This window comes from Ovis aries, chromosome 20, assembly GCF_016772045.2.
Source record: "Ovis aries strain OAR_USU_Benz2616 breed Rambouillet chromosome 20, ARS-UI_Ramb_v3.0, whole genome shotgun sequence".
Classification (NCBI taxonomy): domain Eukaryota; kingdom Metazoa; phylum Chordata; class Mammalia; order Artiodactyla; family Bovidae; genus Ovis; species Ovis aries.
The window spans coordinates 25,436,614-25,451,025 of NC_056073.1; positions in this window are offsets into that span (position 1 = coordinate 25,436,614).

Sequence of the window (14,412 nt, forward strand, 5' to 3'; positions counted from 1 at the left end):
ACAGAGCGACTTCACTTTCACTTTGGCATATACCATCCTTTTTCCTTGGACTCCTTTAAAATTCTCTCTTTGTCATTAATTTTTGGGAGGCTTAATATAATGGGTCTTGGAGAGGTGATTTTGCATGGAGATAATTAGGTTTGTTCTTAGCTTTGTGGACCTGCATATCCAGTTCCTTTCCCAAGTTTAGGAATTTCTCAGCTACTATTTCTTTGAGCAAACTCTCTACTTTCTTCTCCCTCTTTTCTTTTTCTGTGATACCCATTATCCTAATTTTTCCTTCGCAAAAGAGTCAGTTCTTATAGAATTTCCTCGTTTGTTTTTAGATCTTGATTCTCTTTCCTCTTCTACTTGTATCATTTCTAGATTTCTCTCTTTAAACTCACTAACTCTCTCTTCCATGTGCTCCGCTCTACTTCCAATGCTTCTAATGCATTCTTCACCTAATTTATAGATTTCTTCAGCTCTAGAATTTTGGTTTATCTCTTTTTTTTTAAGAGTTTCTACCTCTTTTGTAAATATTCCTTCTGCTCATTCATTTTATTCCTGAGCTCACTGAACTGCCTTTCTGGGTTTCTTTGTAGCTTGCTATTTTGAATACTCTTATAAGATCACAATAGTGCACGACTTTACGTTTGGTTCCTAGAGAACTGTCATTTTCTCTTTGTGATTCCATGTAACAGTGGTGCTTCATGGTGGTTGATGGGTTGTTCCTTTACTGGTGCATCTGAAATAACACCTTTCTTCCTTAGGTAAAACTTCGACAAAAATTTAAAACCTTAATTCTAATGATTCTCCCTTTAGAAATTAGAGTTCTTCCTATGTATTCCAGTAGGTGGCGCTATATCGCAGCTGTCTGGTTTCTTTTACCTGCCCTACCTCCAGTTGTATCTGAGATTTGGCAATTTCACTGCCTCTTTCAGAAGTGTTGGGCGTCTGAACCTCCTGGGTCATTGGTGCCTCGCTGCTGCCAGTGTCGCTAGTAATGTCACCTGGGCACTTCTGAATGGAGCGTGGGGATCTCCTGAGTCACAGGACCTGTTGCTATGGAGAGGGGAGGAAGAGGATAGGGGATGGAAGGCCAGAGTCGAGGGGTTTTCCGCTCTAAAAGCTGAGGGAGAAGCAGTCCTGTTCAACTTCTGCTGTGTAAAGCTAAAGCGTTAATTTCTCGGTTTTGTCTGACTCTATGCAACCTCATGGATTATTAGATGACTACATCAAAGGATAGATAACTGATAGTTTTTTCATAGGATTCTATTTACTAATTAGCAACATATTCTTGTATATTTTCTTGATATAAAGCAAGAGAAGGTGAATAATAAAAGGATGCATTCCCAATAAAATAAGAAAAATCCTAATGGGAGCCAGGAATAAGTAATTGAACACATTTTTGTTTTTTGTTTTTATATAAAACATTAACAGGCTTCCCTGGTGGCTCAGATGGTAAAGAATCTACCTGCAATGCAGGAGACATGGGTTTGATCCCTGGGTCAGGAAGATCCCCTGGAGAAGGGAATGGCTACCCACTCCAGTAATCTTGCCTGGGGAATTCCATGAACAGAGGAGCCTGGTGGGCTACAGTCCATGTGGTGGGACTATAGAGTAGGACATGGTTGAGCGACTAACATGGTGTTTCTCTTCTCTATTAATTCTTCTAAAGCAAAAGTGCACCAACAGCTGACTTTGACTTTTATTGATCTTTCAGCCTCTTGCAAGCTTTGATCAGGACAGTTGGCCTTAGCATATTCTTAGATTAAATGCTACAAGATACCTTCAAGATCCTCCATTCCACACAGATCACCTATCCTAAACCTCTTTTTCTCTGAATATTTTGGGGGTGCCACTAAACTTGGACGGTATCAGGAGACAAACCTGGGAGGTTTTTTCATTCGAGTTAAGTTACTGACTAAATTTCCATTTCCTTTAGTTTACGAGAAACATCGCTTCCGGTCAGGAAGTACAGATTATGCTCTAATCAGTGGCTGTAATTCTGTAACATCACCAGTTACCGGGGGATGGTGTTCCTTAAAGCGTCCACAGAATCATAGCGTTTTTCAGTATTGAGAAAGGTACCTTCATGTCAGTTGTACTTTCCCCAAATCGACAAGTGTAAAAAGGATCAGATTAAAGTTCTTCTAAATTGCAACCATCTGCTCTCTAGCACTTCCGCTCCTAAACACACTTACACGTACTTTTGGCGAAATGTCTGTATCTTCAAGCAAGAGAGATGAATGCTTTTTAGGCTCAAACAAGGAGCACAGCTGGCTCTCCATACAGGCCCAGATAAAATGTGTCGGATACAACCAGATCAAACATTTAAAACACTAAATTAAGAACAATCTTTAAAAAAAGATGTGTATTTATTTAGCTGCCCTGGGTCTTAGTTGTGGCACGCAGGATCTTTGATCCTTGCCTGTGAGTTCTTTCATTTGTAGTGTGGGAACTCTAAGTTGTAGCACGTGGGATCTAGTTCGCTAACCAGGGATCAAACCTGGGCCCCTTGTATTGGAAGCGTGGAGTCTTAGCCACTGGACCACAAGGGAAGTACCCTCCCCCCTTTTTTATTGGAGTATAATTGCTTTACAATATTTTGTTAGTTTCTGCTGTACAGTGAAGTGAATCAGCTATATTTATACATATATTCCCTCTCTCATGGCCCACCCTCCCACCACCATGCCCCTCATCCTATTCATCTAGGTCATCACAGAGGACTGATGGTGTCTGTTCTTTACATCCGCATCTCTATTCCTGCCCTGCAGACACCAAAACAGGGCAGGTTGAGAAAAGTCTAAGTGTCAGAGAAGGACTTCCATACTGAATTTATGACCAGCAACTGATGATGTCATAGATCACTGATGCTGATTTGGTCCAACACTGAGATCATCCAATCCAGGAACAAAGAAATGAGTTTCTTGATTGGTGTTACTTGGGATACAGGTGGGGAGAGGGTTCTTGTCCTCACTGGATGACACTCACATGCTCTCCTCACCCTTTCCTTTCCTGTTCTCCAGCATGGTATGTCTGTATTTCTCCAGAGGCTCCTGGATGGCCGCTCTGTTAGTGATGATGGGGCTGAGCCCTCTCTTGGCTTGGGCCAGGGAGACCCAGTGTATGCACACCTTGGGTGGTGAGCTATTGGGGTGTGGGAGAAGAAAGAGTACTTTAGTCTCTATGTCCAGACCATGTCCCCTTAGAGATTGTGACTCCAACCTACAACAAACAGTTCCTGAATACTTGCCCTCTCTAGGACAGTGACATACGCAAGCCGTCATATCTATATTCTGTTTCTTCTCAACTCCCTTCCGATGAAGGAGTCTTGCATCTCCAGCCTTGCATCCCATCCCTTCAGGTATTTGAGAAAACTTAGAAACAATAGTGTTGAAATAATTTTTCATTCAGTTGTTCTCTTTATTATATGAATTATGCAAGAAAAAGGGAAAGTTTCCCTGAAGATTTTATGGCAAATCTAAAGAATTAGGGAGTGCTGTGCTGTGCTTAGTTGCTCAGTCATGTCTGATTCTTTGTGACCCCATGGACTGTAGCCCAGCAGGCTCCTCCATCCATCGGGATCCTCCAGGCAAGAATACTGGAGTGGGTTACTGTGCCCTCCTCCGGGGGTCTTCCCAACCCAGGCATTGAACCTAGGTCTCCCACATTTCAAGTATATTATTTACCATCTGAGCCACCAGGAAGCCCAAGAATACTGGAGTGGGTAGCCTATCCCTTCTCCAGGGCATCTTCCTGATCCAGGAATCAAACCAGGGTCTCCTGTATTGCAGGCAGATTTCTTTACCAGCAGAGCTACCAGGGAGACTTGTTCTAAAAGATCGTGTTATGTCCTCAACAGGATCTGTGATGATGCCATCTCTCCCAGTGGGAGGATGTATCAAGGGACCTCCCCCATTATCCTCTTTCTTTTTCCCCCAAACCCAAATGTTTATAAAAATTTGAATCCTTGTATTAGATGTTCTTTGACAGAGTTAATTTTCTCTTTATTTATCTTGGGTAAAGTACCCTGGAGCTGAAGCAGTGTTTCTTAGTACTTAGAATGACCATGTAGATAAGCAGTATCTATGGGATGTCTTAAAGAACTGAAGGCATCTTCTGAAAACCCAACACAGGTTAGTAACCATCATGAATCTATTTTGAGCCTTTCTATGCTATCAGTTTCTCCTACAACTCCCCTTTCTCTGACCTGAGCATACAAGCATCCAATAATTCAATGAGTATAGAATAAATTATGTGAAATTCCGATTGTGTAGGTCACAGATAGTCAAATATCAACCATTTCACATGGCAAGCCATGTGCCCTGAATGGGTACAGAGAGTGTGACGGTTGTTTCCATCCCATTGGGCTGAAAGCCAATAGGCAAGTTGCAGGAACTCATTAGCCTCTTGGAGTCTCAGGCCCACAATTTGTAAGATTGGACGTCATGTCTTCTGTTTCCCTTAATCAGTTATGTTTGCTTATATCAACTTTTAACTCCTTCCAATTCTTTTCCCAACCATGCCATCACCAGATTTGAAAATCCCCAAAGCTGGCACAGACCCTCAGCACTATAATAGATTCATTGAACTACTTAAAACATAGTGAACTCTCCCTCTTTCTAAATGACCATTTCCTCCCTGTGAATGTTTATTCCAACTAGTAGGTGGAGAAAGAAGAAATTCGTCTGAATTTCTCTCAGGGAGTAGAAGGGATGTAATGTGCCATTAGAATAAGAGAGTGCTGGCCCTGAGCCTTTTCCTGCTTTCCAGGGTTCTCGCAAAGATCACTTCCTATAATCCCGGGTTTACTCATTTTGACCAAAAATATTTTTCTAAGCAGCTGCTCTATTCTGGACTCTGTTCTTGGCTCAGACAATTCTACTTGAATAAGATATGAAAATCCTCTATCATCAATAGAACTTATCTAATGACAGGAGAGAAAGACAATAATCAAGTAAGTATTCAACACAAAGCGAATATAAGAACATTTCAGTGAGCAATGGGGCTCTGACAAACAAAATCTGTGCTGGACAGAGAAAATGGAATTCATCCAAATTTAGTTCAGGTGTCTAGGGCGCTCTGTCTGATAAAGAGACATTCTGTTGAGATGTGAATGAGAAGAAGCCAGTCCCGTGAAGCAGCTAAGGGACAAGTGGGAACATGAGAAAGGCCAAATGTGGGCAGATGCTTGTTGTGTTTAAGGGACAGAAAGAAAGTTAGAGTGGCTGAAGCAGAGCAAGCAGGTTGAGGGGTGAAATAAGTTGAGGTCAGAGAGGAAGTCAATGATGATGAAGATGTTATTCACTTCAGGAAGTTAAAAAATAAGAATATCTATCTTCTGAGCCTGCATTCTTAAGGGTTATAAAATTAAAATGTCAGTATATTTATTGAATATTTACTTGATCAGCACTAGGAAGAGTCACTGTTTATTAATAATTTCACACTTAACAATATCCTATGAGGAACATATTATTGTTAAATCCATTAAGCTTCTGGATATTTTAACTTAGGTTAAAAACCCAAGTGGACGAGCTCGTGTTCCAAATTACACTTCCTAATTCTATAGCTTGGGCTTCTCGACTCAATGGACATGAGTTTGAATAAACTCCGGGAGTTGGTGATGGACAGGGAGGCCTGGCGTGCTGCGGTTCATGGGGTTGCAAAGAGTTGGACACGACTGAGCAACTGAACTGAACTGAACTGAACTATGATTAGTAAATAGTGCCTTAATTAAGTCTGAATTACTGATAAATTTTATGAAGTTCACATGTACTAGTGTGTGAGGAGTATGCAAGGAATGCTAGTTCCAATATATATGATCATTTTGCATTTATTTGAAAAATTCCATCAGGGTTCATTCTGAGATTTTATTAGTAAGTTGGGTTAGGGTTGACAAATAAAATACAGGATGCCCAGTTAAATCTGAATTCCAGCTAAACAATGCTAGTTTATCTGAAATACAAATTTCACTGGACATTCTGTATTTTTATTTGCTAAATCTGGCAACCTTAAGTCGGACACCTTAGCTGGACTAACAGTGCTACAGTGAACAGCAACGTCACCCATTAAAAAGAAAATCTAACTTTCTAATCTGTAAAGAAGGTACTTAGGGAATTTCTGCATGGCAAAATGTGCCTGTTCTGATCCAGTGTGTCCTTCTCTCTGCCATTGTTTTTATGTGAGGGTCTTTTTTAAAAAATTTATTTATTTTAATTGGAGGCTAATTACTTTACAATGTTGTATTGGTTTTGCCATACATCAACATGAATCTGCCACGGGTATACACGTATTCCCCATCCTGAACCCCCCTCCTACCTCCCTCCCCCTACCATCCCTCTGGGTCATCCAAGTGCACCAACCGCAAGCATCCTGTATCCTGCATCGAACCTGGACTGGCGATTTGTTTCCTATATGATATTATACATGTTTCAATGTCATTCTCCCAAATCATCCCAACCTCTCCCTCTCCCACAGAGTCCAAAATACTGTTCTATACATCTATAAGTGAGGGTCTTAAAATCTGGGGACTTGAATTTTTTCTTGTTGTAAACTGTCTAAATGAGAATGTCATCTTCTTCTTAGTTTTCTACTTTCTGAGAGGACTTGACTACAAAGAGTTCTACATTTGTCCAAGACTGGCAATCTGATGCACTTGCATTACTGGGAGCAGGAGATCAAATTAGAAAATGAATTAGTTGGAACAGGGAACAGGAATAAAATGCCTGTGGCTATAATAATTTGCCACTATGGATAAGTAGTGGACACTGGCAGAGAAATTAAGAGAGAATATGTTGTGAAGGATAGATTATATGACTTGGTAATTGGTTGGCAAGGCAAAGAAATTGGTAAACCTTTGTTCTTAACAAATTTATTTCGTGGAAAAAATAGTTTTCCAGCAGGATAGGACTCCTAAAAAAATAGAAATTTCACATAGGGTCAAGATTTTCAACAGATAAAATATTTTCAGATTTTTTAATGTAATTCTCCACTGAAGCATAATCAACAGTGGCTTTTTTTTTTTTTTTTTTGACCACAGATTTTTTTTCTGGTGGTTTCATTTACACCAGTTGTGGTCAGAAGCCTCTCCTCCCTCCCTTTCCCCGCCTGTTTCCCTCCCCTTCCTACCTGAACCACTGGCAATACCTGGGTCCGTTTTTGGCTGTCATGCTAGAGGTTTATTCTAACATCTAGTTGGTAGATCCAGGGATGACGGTAGACATCCTACAATGTGTAGAGCAGCCCTCATTCCCATAGTCACAAATAATTATCAGTCCAAATGTCAGTAGTGTAGAGGTTGAAAACACACTTTACTTATGCTGTGCTGCTTCTAAGAATTCTAGACTCATACTCATCTTTTAATGCAGTTATTTATGGTTTGGTTTGGTTTCATTACCCAAACAAAACAAGACAGTTGCATAAATTCACCACCTTCTTGTTGAATCCACTCAGTGAGCTCAAGATCTTCATTTTCATCTCTTGCCTTATGCAATGTTTTTCAAAATTTCATGAGTCTTTGATCATCACAACTTCTTAACTTTCATCAACTTGACTTTACAAGTCACAAATAGTGGTGACTGCCACAAATGTTTTTCAAGAAAATGCCTCAAATTTCTGCAGTAATTCTACTTTTCATTCTTTTGATGCTATCAAAGGGCTTCATTTAGTTATCGCACTTTTAGCAAGAGTTGTTTAACTCTTCCTGACATTTTCACAATTCAGTTAAAGACAAAACATAAAATATGCGTATGTATTTATACATGTATGTATATTTAACAAATGTATATTAAAACTACAGAAGCACATGTAACCTCTAAGGGCTCTGAGACATATTTGACTTCTCCCAGGTGGTGCAAGTGGTAAAGAACCCACCTGCCAATGCAGGAGACACAAGAGACGAAGGTTCCATCCCTGAGGTGGGAAGATCCCCCGGAGGAGTGCAGTATTCTTGCCTGGAGAATCCCATGGACAGAGGAGCCTGGTGGGTTATGGTCCACAGGGCCACAAAGAATTGGACACGACTGAAGTGACATAGTATGCACCCCAGCAGCTCAGATTTGCTAAACAAGCTCTGGCACAAAGTACTTTTGTTTTGTTGTTTTAAGAAAAATATGGTTTTCTCGATTTGGAAATGCAGAAAAGGTAGAAGTGCATTGGGATCATGGTTTTAATCTCCTTGAAACTCTTCAAAAGTTTCCCATTACATTTAGCATAAATTCAAATTTCTGACATCACCTACAATCTTTTAAGCACTTGGTTCCTATGATTTTTTCTAGTGGAATCTTTTAGTCTCTACCCTCAATCTCTGTGCTTCAGTGAACTGCTTTTATTTTTATTTTTCTGGTTTCATAGAGAAGTACATCTCTTTTAAGCTTCTACACATGCTATTACCTTTCCCTAAAATATGCCTCCCTTTGCCCCCTGACATACACACACCTCCTCTTCCTCTAGCTCATATCAACATAACCTTTTAGTGTACATCTTAAATGTCATTCTTCAGGAACTTCTGACACTCTAACGTAATTATTCTTTGTTTTAGAACTCTGCACTTTTCTTCTGACATTTCTGACTCCTGTGTAAAATTAATCCTCTTGTGGTTGGGTTTTGTCCATCACTTTCATTAAATTTTATGATCTTAAAAGGTAGGAGCTTCCTTGGTTGTTCAGGGGTAAAGAATTGCCTGCCAATCTTTCTGAGATGTCTTTTAGGTCTAACTTTCTTCCTTTCTTGGTTTTCTTAGGATGTATTATTTTTATATGGTTGACATGATTTTGAAATCACCTTCCTAAATTATAATTTTTTTTTACTTATGGCAGAAAGTGAAGAAGTAAAGAGCCTGTTGATAAAAGTAAAAGAGGAGAGTGAAAAAGTTGGCTTAAAACTCAACATTCAGAAAACTAAGATCATGACATCCAGTCCCATCACTTCATGGCGAATAGTTGGGGAAACAATGGAAACAGTGAGAGATGTTATTTTGGGGGGGCTCCAAAATCACTGCAGGTGGTGACTGCAACCATGAAATTAAAAGATGCTTGTTCCTTGGAAGAAAAGCCCTGACCAACCTAGACAGTATATTGAAAATCAGAGACATTACTTTGCAGAAAAAGGGCTGTCTAGTCAAAGCTATGATTTTTCCAGTAGTCATGTATGGATGTGAGAGTTGGACTGTAAAGAAAACTGAGCTCCAAAGAATTGATGCTTTTGAACTGTGGTGTTGGAGAAGACTCTTGAGCATCCCTTGGACAGCAAGGAGATCCAATCAGCCTATCCTAAAGAAAATCAGTCCTGAATATTCATTGGAAGAACTGATGTTGAAGCTGAAACTCCAATAGTTTGGCCACCTGATGCGAAGAGCTGACTCATTTGAAAAGACCCTGATGTTGGGAAAGATTGAAGACAGGAGGATAAAGGAACAACACAGAAAGAGATGGTTGGATGGCATCACCAACTGTATGGACAGGAGTTTGAGCAAGCTCTGGGAGTGCTTCCCTGGTGGCTCAGAAGATAAAGCCTCTGTCTGCAATGCAGGAGACCTGGGTATTCCTGGGTTGGGAAGATCCCCTGGAGAAAGAAATGGCAACCCACTCCAATATTCTTGCCTGGAGAATCCCATGGACAGAGGAGCCTGGCGGGCTACAGTCCACGGGGTCACAAAGCACTGGACACGACTGAGCGACTTCACTTTCTTTTCTTAGGGAAGCCTGGCGTGCTGCAGCCCATGGAGTCACAAAGAGTCAGACATGACTGAGTGACTGAACTGACGGACTTAACATACTGATGTTACTATTTTTATAATGCTAGTTGTATTTAAGTAGTTTAATGTTACTTCTTTTATAGTGGAAACACTTTACCTCACATTTCCCTTTGTTAGATCTTTTTCAGTATTGCCAAATAGTTGACATTTTATATCATTTTGTTTTTATTTTATGTCTTTAATTTCTAAGGTTCCTGAACATTTTCACATATTTATTGGCAAACACCTATTACAACTTTAAGAATTATCTGAAGTTTATTATCTCTTAGATCTTTGTGTTTTTCTCAGTGGTTTTATGGATTCTCTATGCATTATAATAAACACTTTGCTGGTATTCGATTCAGTATTTTATCTTGTTTGTAGTTTATATTTTGACTCTGTTAGTTATTTTCCATGTTAGAAATTTAAACATTTATATTTAATAAAATACTGCAAAATTGTTAATGAAAATTTGCTATCAGCCTTAGATTTGCCATTTTGTGTTATTATAAAAATGCTTTTCCAACAGTTTTCACCTTAAAAAAAAATAATTGTGTTTACTGTGGCTGGTGGTGTGGGGATCGTCTTGGGCACTAAGAACACATATTAATGAATCTCAGACTCTACGCTGAGCTCAAACGTCAGCTTAAAAAAAGAGAGACTGTTATAAAATGATCAGTTCAGTAAAAAGACTGCTTATTTTGCAAAGGGGGCCTCCTTGGTGGCTGATACAGCAAAGAATGTGCCTGCAATGTGGGGGACCCAGGTTCAAACTCTAGGTTGGGAAGTTCCCCTGGAGAAGGGAATGGCTACCCTCTCCAGTATTCTTGTCTGGAGAATTCCATGGACAGAGCTGCTGTCCAGTGGGTAGCAAAGTTGGACACAACTGAGTGACTAACACTTTCACTTTCACTTCATTTTGCAAAGGAGAGAAATTGATCAGCTGAGTGTAATTGCACGTGTTCTTTTTTTAAAAAATAAATGACTATTTGCTCCTTTCCTTCTCCTTCAGAGCTCAGGCTTTTCTTGGGACTCAACTCATAAAGCTTCAGAATTACCTTTGTCTCTTCCTGTTTCCCAGAGTTAGATCACTTTCTTGGGTGTTCTAAGGTATGAGCGTAGCATTCTCAGGAATTTTTTTCTCCATCTCCCCATCTACCTCAAGCTGTTCCCCAATTATCACGTTTTCTCCCCGAGTAAAAGAAGATAGCAAATATCTAAAGGATTATGAAAATGAAGTTCCAGCCATTGTTTTAGGTGTATTAATCCTCACACAACCCTAATACACATATTAGTATTATCCCATTTATATTTGGGCAAAACAGTGCAAGTATTTGAACTCAGGCACTCTGGCTCCAGAAATCATGCATTAAGTGATATGTTATTGTCAAATGAAATATTTCCTGCCATATGAGTGGGCAAGAAATGTCACAGCTATCTGCAATTCCAGCCCTTCAAATGTGAATTTCTGAGCCACGCTAACAAGCAGTGCCACTCTCTACACAAGGAACTTAAGGATGTCACAGTCATCAGCGATTTCAGCCGTCTAGTGTGAGTGGGAAGGCTCAAAGGGAATTTAAGAAACAAAACTATCTCTGTAAATATGCAGGATGCTGGCCCCAGAGAGCGGAGATGCATCTGAAAGGAATGACTTCAATCATCCCAGATTCCTGCATCTTCCCATACACAGAAGAACACTAAATTTTTGATGTTTAGACTGCCTGTCCTCTTCGTTGCAAAGTTGTATATAGCCTGACTCCCTCTCCCACCACCTTGGAACAGTTTTCTCAGGGCCACTGAGATTCTGTCTCCCAGGCTCAGATACCTTAGCATTCCCACCAAATAAAATAGCTCTCTACTTACAGGTTGTGACTAATTTTTTAGTCAACCCTAAATACCTTGCAAAGATTGGTAAACACATCAGGTCATAATGAATAATTCTTTTGGGCTATGAAAAAACAAAACAAAATTAATTTCCTCCACATCTCTGAAATCTAACAGTCCCGTATTGTAAGAATTAAAGTCTAAGCTCATGGTTCTAACTCCTGTTGGGTCACATGGCCAGTTTTCAGAGAGGTCTGCCAAGACTGGAGCATGGGACTAGAGACTAGGGGCAGAAAGGCAGCCAGGGAGATTTACTCTGCCTTCCTCACTGATTTCCTCCACCTTTTCTCTCCCAGTGGAGCCTACAGTGACTGTGTATCCTGCAAAGACCCAGCCCCTGCAGCACCACGACCTCCTGGTCTGCTCTGTGGATGGTTTCTATCTGGGCCATGCTGAAGTCAGGTGGTTCTGGAAAGGCCAGGAAGAGGAGGCTGGGGTGATCTCCACAGGCCTGATCCAGAACGGAGACTAGACCCTCCAGACCATGGTGATGCTTGAAATGGTTCCTCAGAGTGGAGAGGTCTACACCTGCCAAGTGGAGCACCCCAGTCAGACGAGCCCTCTCACAGTGGAACGGAGTGAGAAGCATTCTGATCTCGTGAGTTCCTCACCCACCGTGGAGGGGGCTTGTTTTCCCCTGAGTGTCAGGTGCCTCCTCTCCCTACACCATGTGTTCATTTGCTCATGTTCTCCTGTCCTTCAGCTGAGGTTACTGGGGGAGCCGTGTGATATCCTGTGATAGAAATCCTCTAATAGTTTATCCTGCGATAGTTTCTCCAAATACCTGTGCCCCAAGGGGAGGCGGTTCTGCCTGACAAGGAGAAAAGAGGTGTCCCCAATCTGAAGCTCCATGAAATCTCAAGTCATGGTAACTGCATGGCCCGGGGCACCTGTCCCTGCCTTAGATTGGGCTTGTACTTCTGATACTGTTGCCCTGAGTTCATTGTTGTTTGAAGGGCACATCCTCTCTAATGTAGGCACTTTTTCCTGACTTGAGAGGAGTCCAGCCTTACTCTGCCATCTGAGAGAAGATACTTAACTTCATTCAATCCCTGACTTCTCATCCATCCTGGCACTGAAGTCACGTGGCCTTGTGTCAGGGCTGTGCTATTGAAGCCAGTCAGTTCCTGAGCCTTGTAGCTACTCAGCGTGATTTTTACATTCTTTCTCTAGCAGCGGTCAGTTATTTTAGTTCTTCCGGCTGCCCTCCCTCATTCCTGAAGCTCTCAGTCTCAGAGTCTCAATTAGCAAAGTTGTATTTCAGATAAAAATCACAAAACTAGCTTCTTTCCTCAGGGGCACAGTCTGGCTCTGCTCAGAGTAAGATGATGAGTGGAATAGGGGGCTTTGTTCTGGGTCTGCTCTTCCTTGTGGTGGGGCTGTTCACCCACTTCAGGAATCAGAAACGTGAGGAGCCTGTTTACAGCTGAGACCCCACCCACAGGCTTTTTTTTTTTTTTTTGCAAAAAGAACGATGGCTTTGCTCAGTTCTCTGTCTCAGTGACACTGTATAAAGCCGTTATTTCCCTGGAAATCCAGAAATCAATAGTCCTTGATTACTTATAGTTGAAACATAAGTGGTTATGACCTGTAGAGATAAGGGAAAGGTTAACATGCTTGGTGATTCGGGGTGGAGATCCTGGGACAAATGCAGGAAGAGCCCCAGGGTGATGAAATTATACTGGGCTTGTGTGACAGAAGCTTCATGGGTCACGAGTTCTCAGGGTCGCTCTCCTTTCTGCCCTGGCATCATCTGGTGTGGTTGCAGTGTCGAGAAATTTCAGATGGGGCTTTGGGTCTGAGGACATTGAATCTGGTAACAGAATTGCCTTCATATCTGGTAAATCTGTATATCTTCCCTTCAGTTTCCCAGGACACTCTGGACTTCAGCCAACAGGTCATGCCCTTTAATCCTCTTTTAGAGATAGATTTGGTCTCTGGCTCAGTGGTAAAGAATCTACCTGCCAATGCAGGAGACACAAGAGACATGGGTTTCATCCCTGAGTCGGGAATATCTCTTGGAATAGGAAATAGCAACACACTCCAGTATTCTTGCCTGGAAAATTTCATGGACAGAGGAGCCTGGGGACTATAGTCCCTAAGGTTGGAAAGAGTCAGACACGACTGAGTGAGTGCATAGGCACAAGCGCACCTGTGTACACACACACACACACACACACACACACACACACACACACACACACACACACACACACGGTCTCCTAGAATTGATCGTAGAGATGACAAGACAGGAGACAGACATAATGAGAAAGGTTTTGAATTCTAAACTTCTTGACACTTAGTAAAAGGCCAGCTCTCTCAAGCAGCTTTAGCTCAGGGATTTTTAGGAATTTTTTCTCACTTCTTACAGTACTGCTTTAACAGGAGACCCTTTGGAAGAGAGGAAAAGAAGCTGCTTGTAGAATTAGTAAAACAATGCTCACCTTTGTCTCCTGCAGGTCTCCTAAACTGAAGTGAATACAATGACACTCACAAGAAGAAAAACCATCGGTTTCAGCTGTTCTCCAGCATGGAAGTGTTACCTGCACTTTTAATCCACAAAGAGATTCTGCAGGTTTGCTCCTGCAGAAAATAGCCTTTCTTGATAGCTTCCTCAGCCCCTGACCCTTGGCCTGGAAATCCCCAGTACTGAAGGCAGTCAGTCCTGGGTGTTAATTGGAAGGACTGATGCTAAAGCTGAAACTCCAATACTTTGGCCACCTCATGCGAAGAGTTAATTCATTGGAAAAGACCCTGATGCTGGGAGGGACTGGCGGCAGGAGGAGAAGGGGATGACAGAGGATGAGATG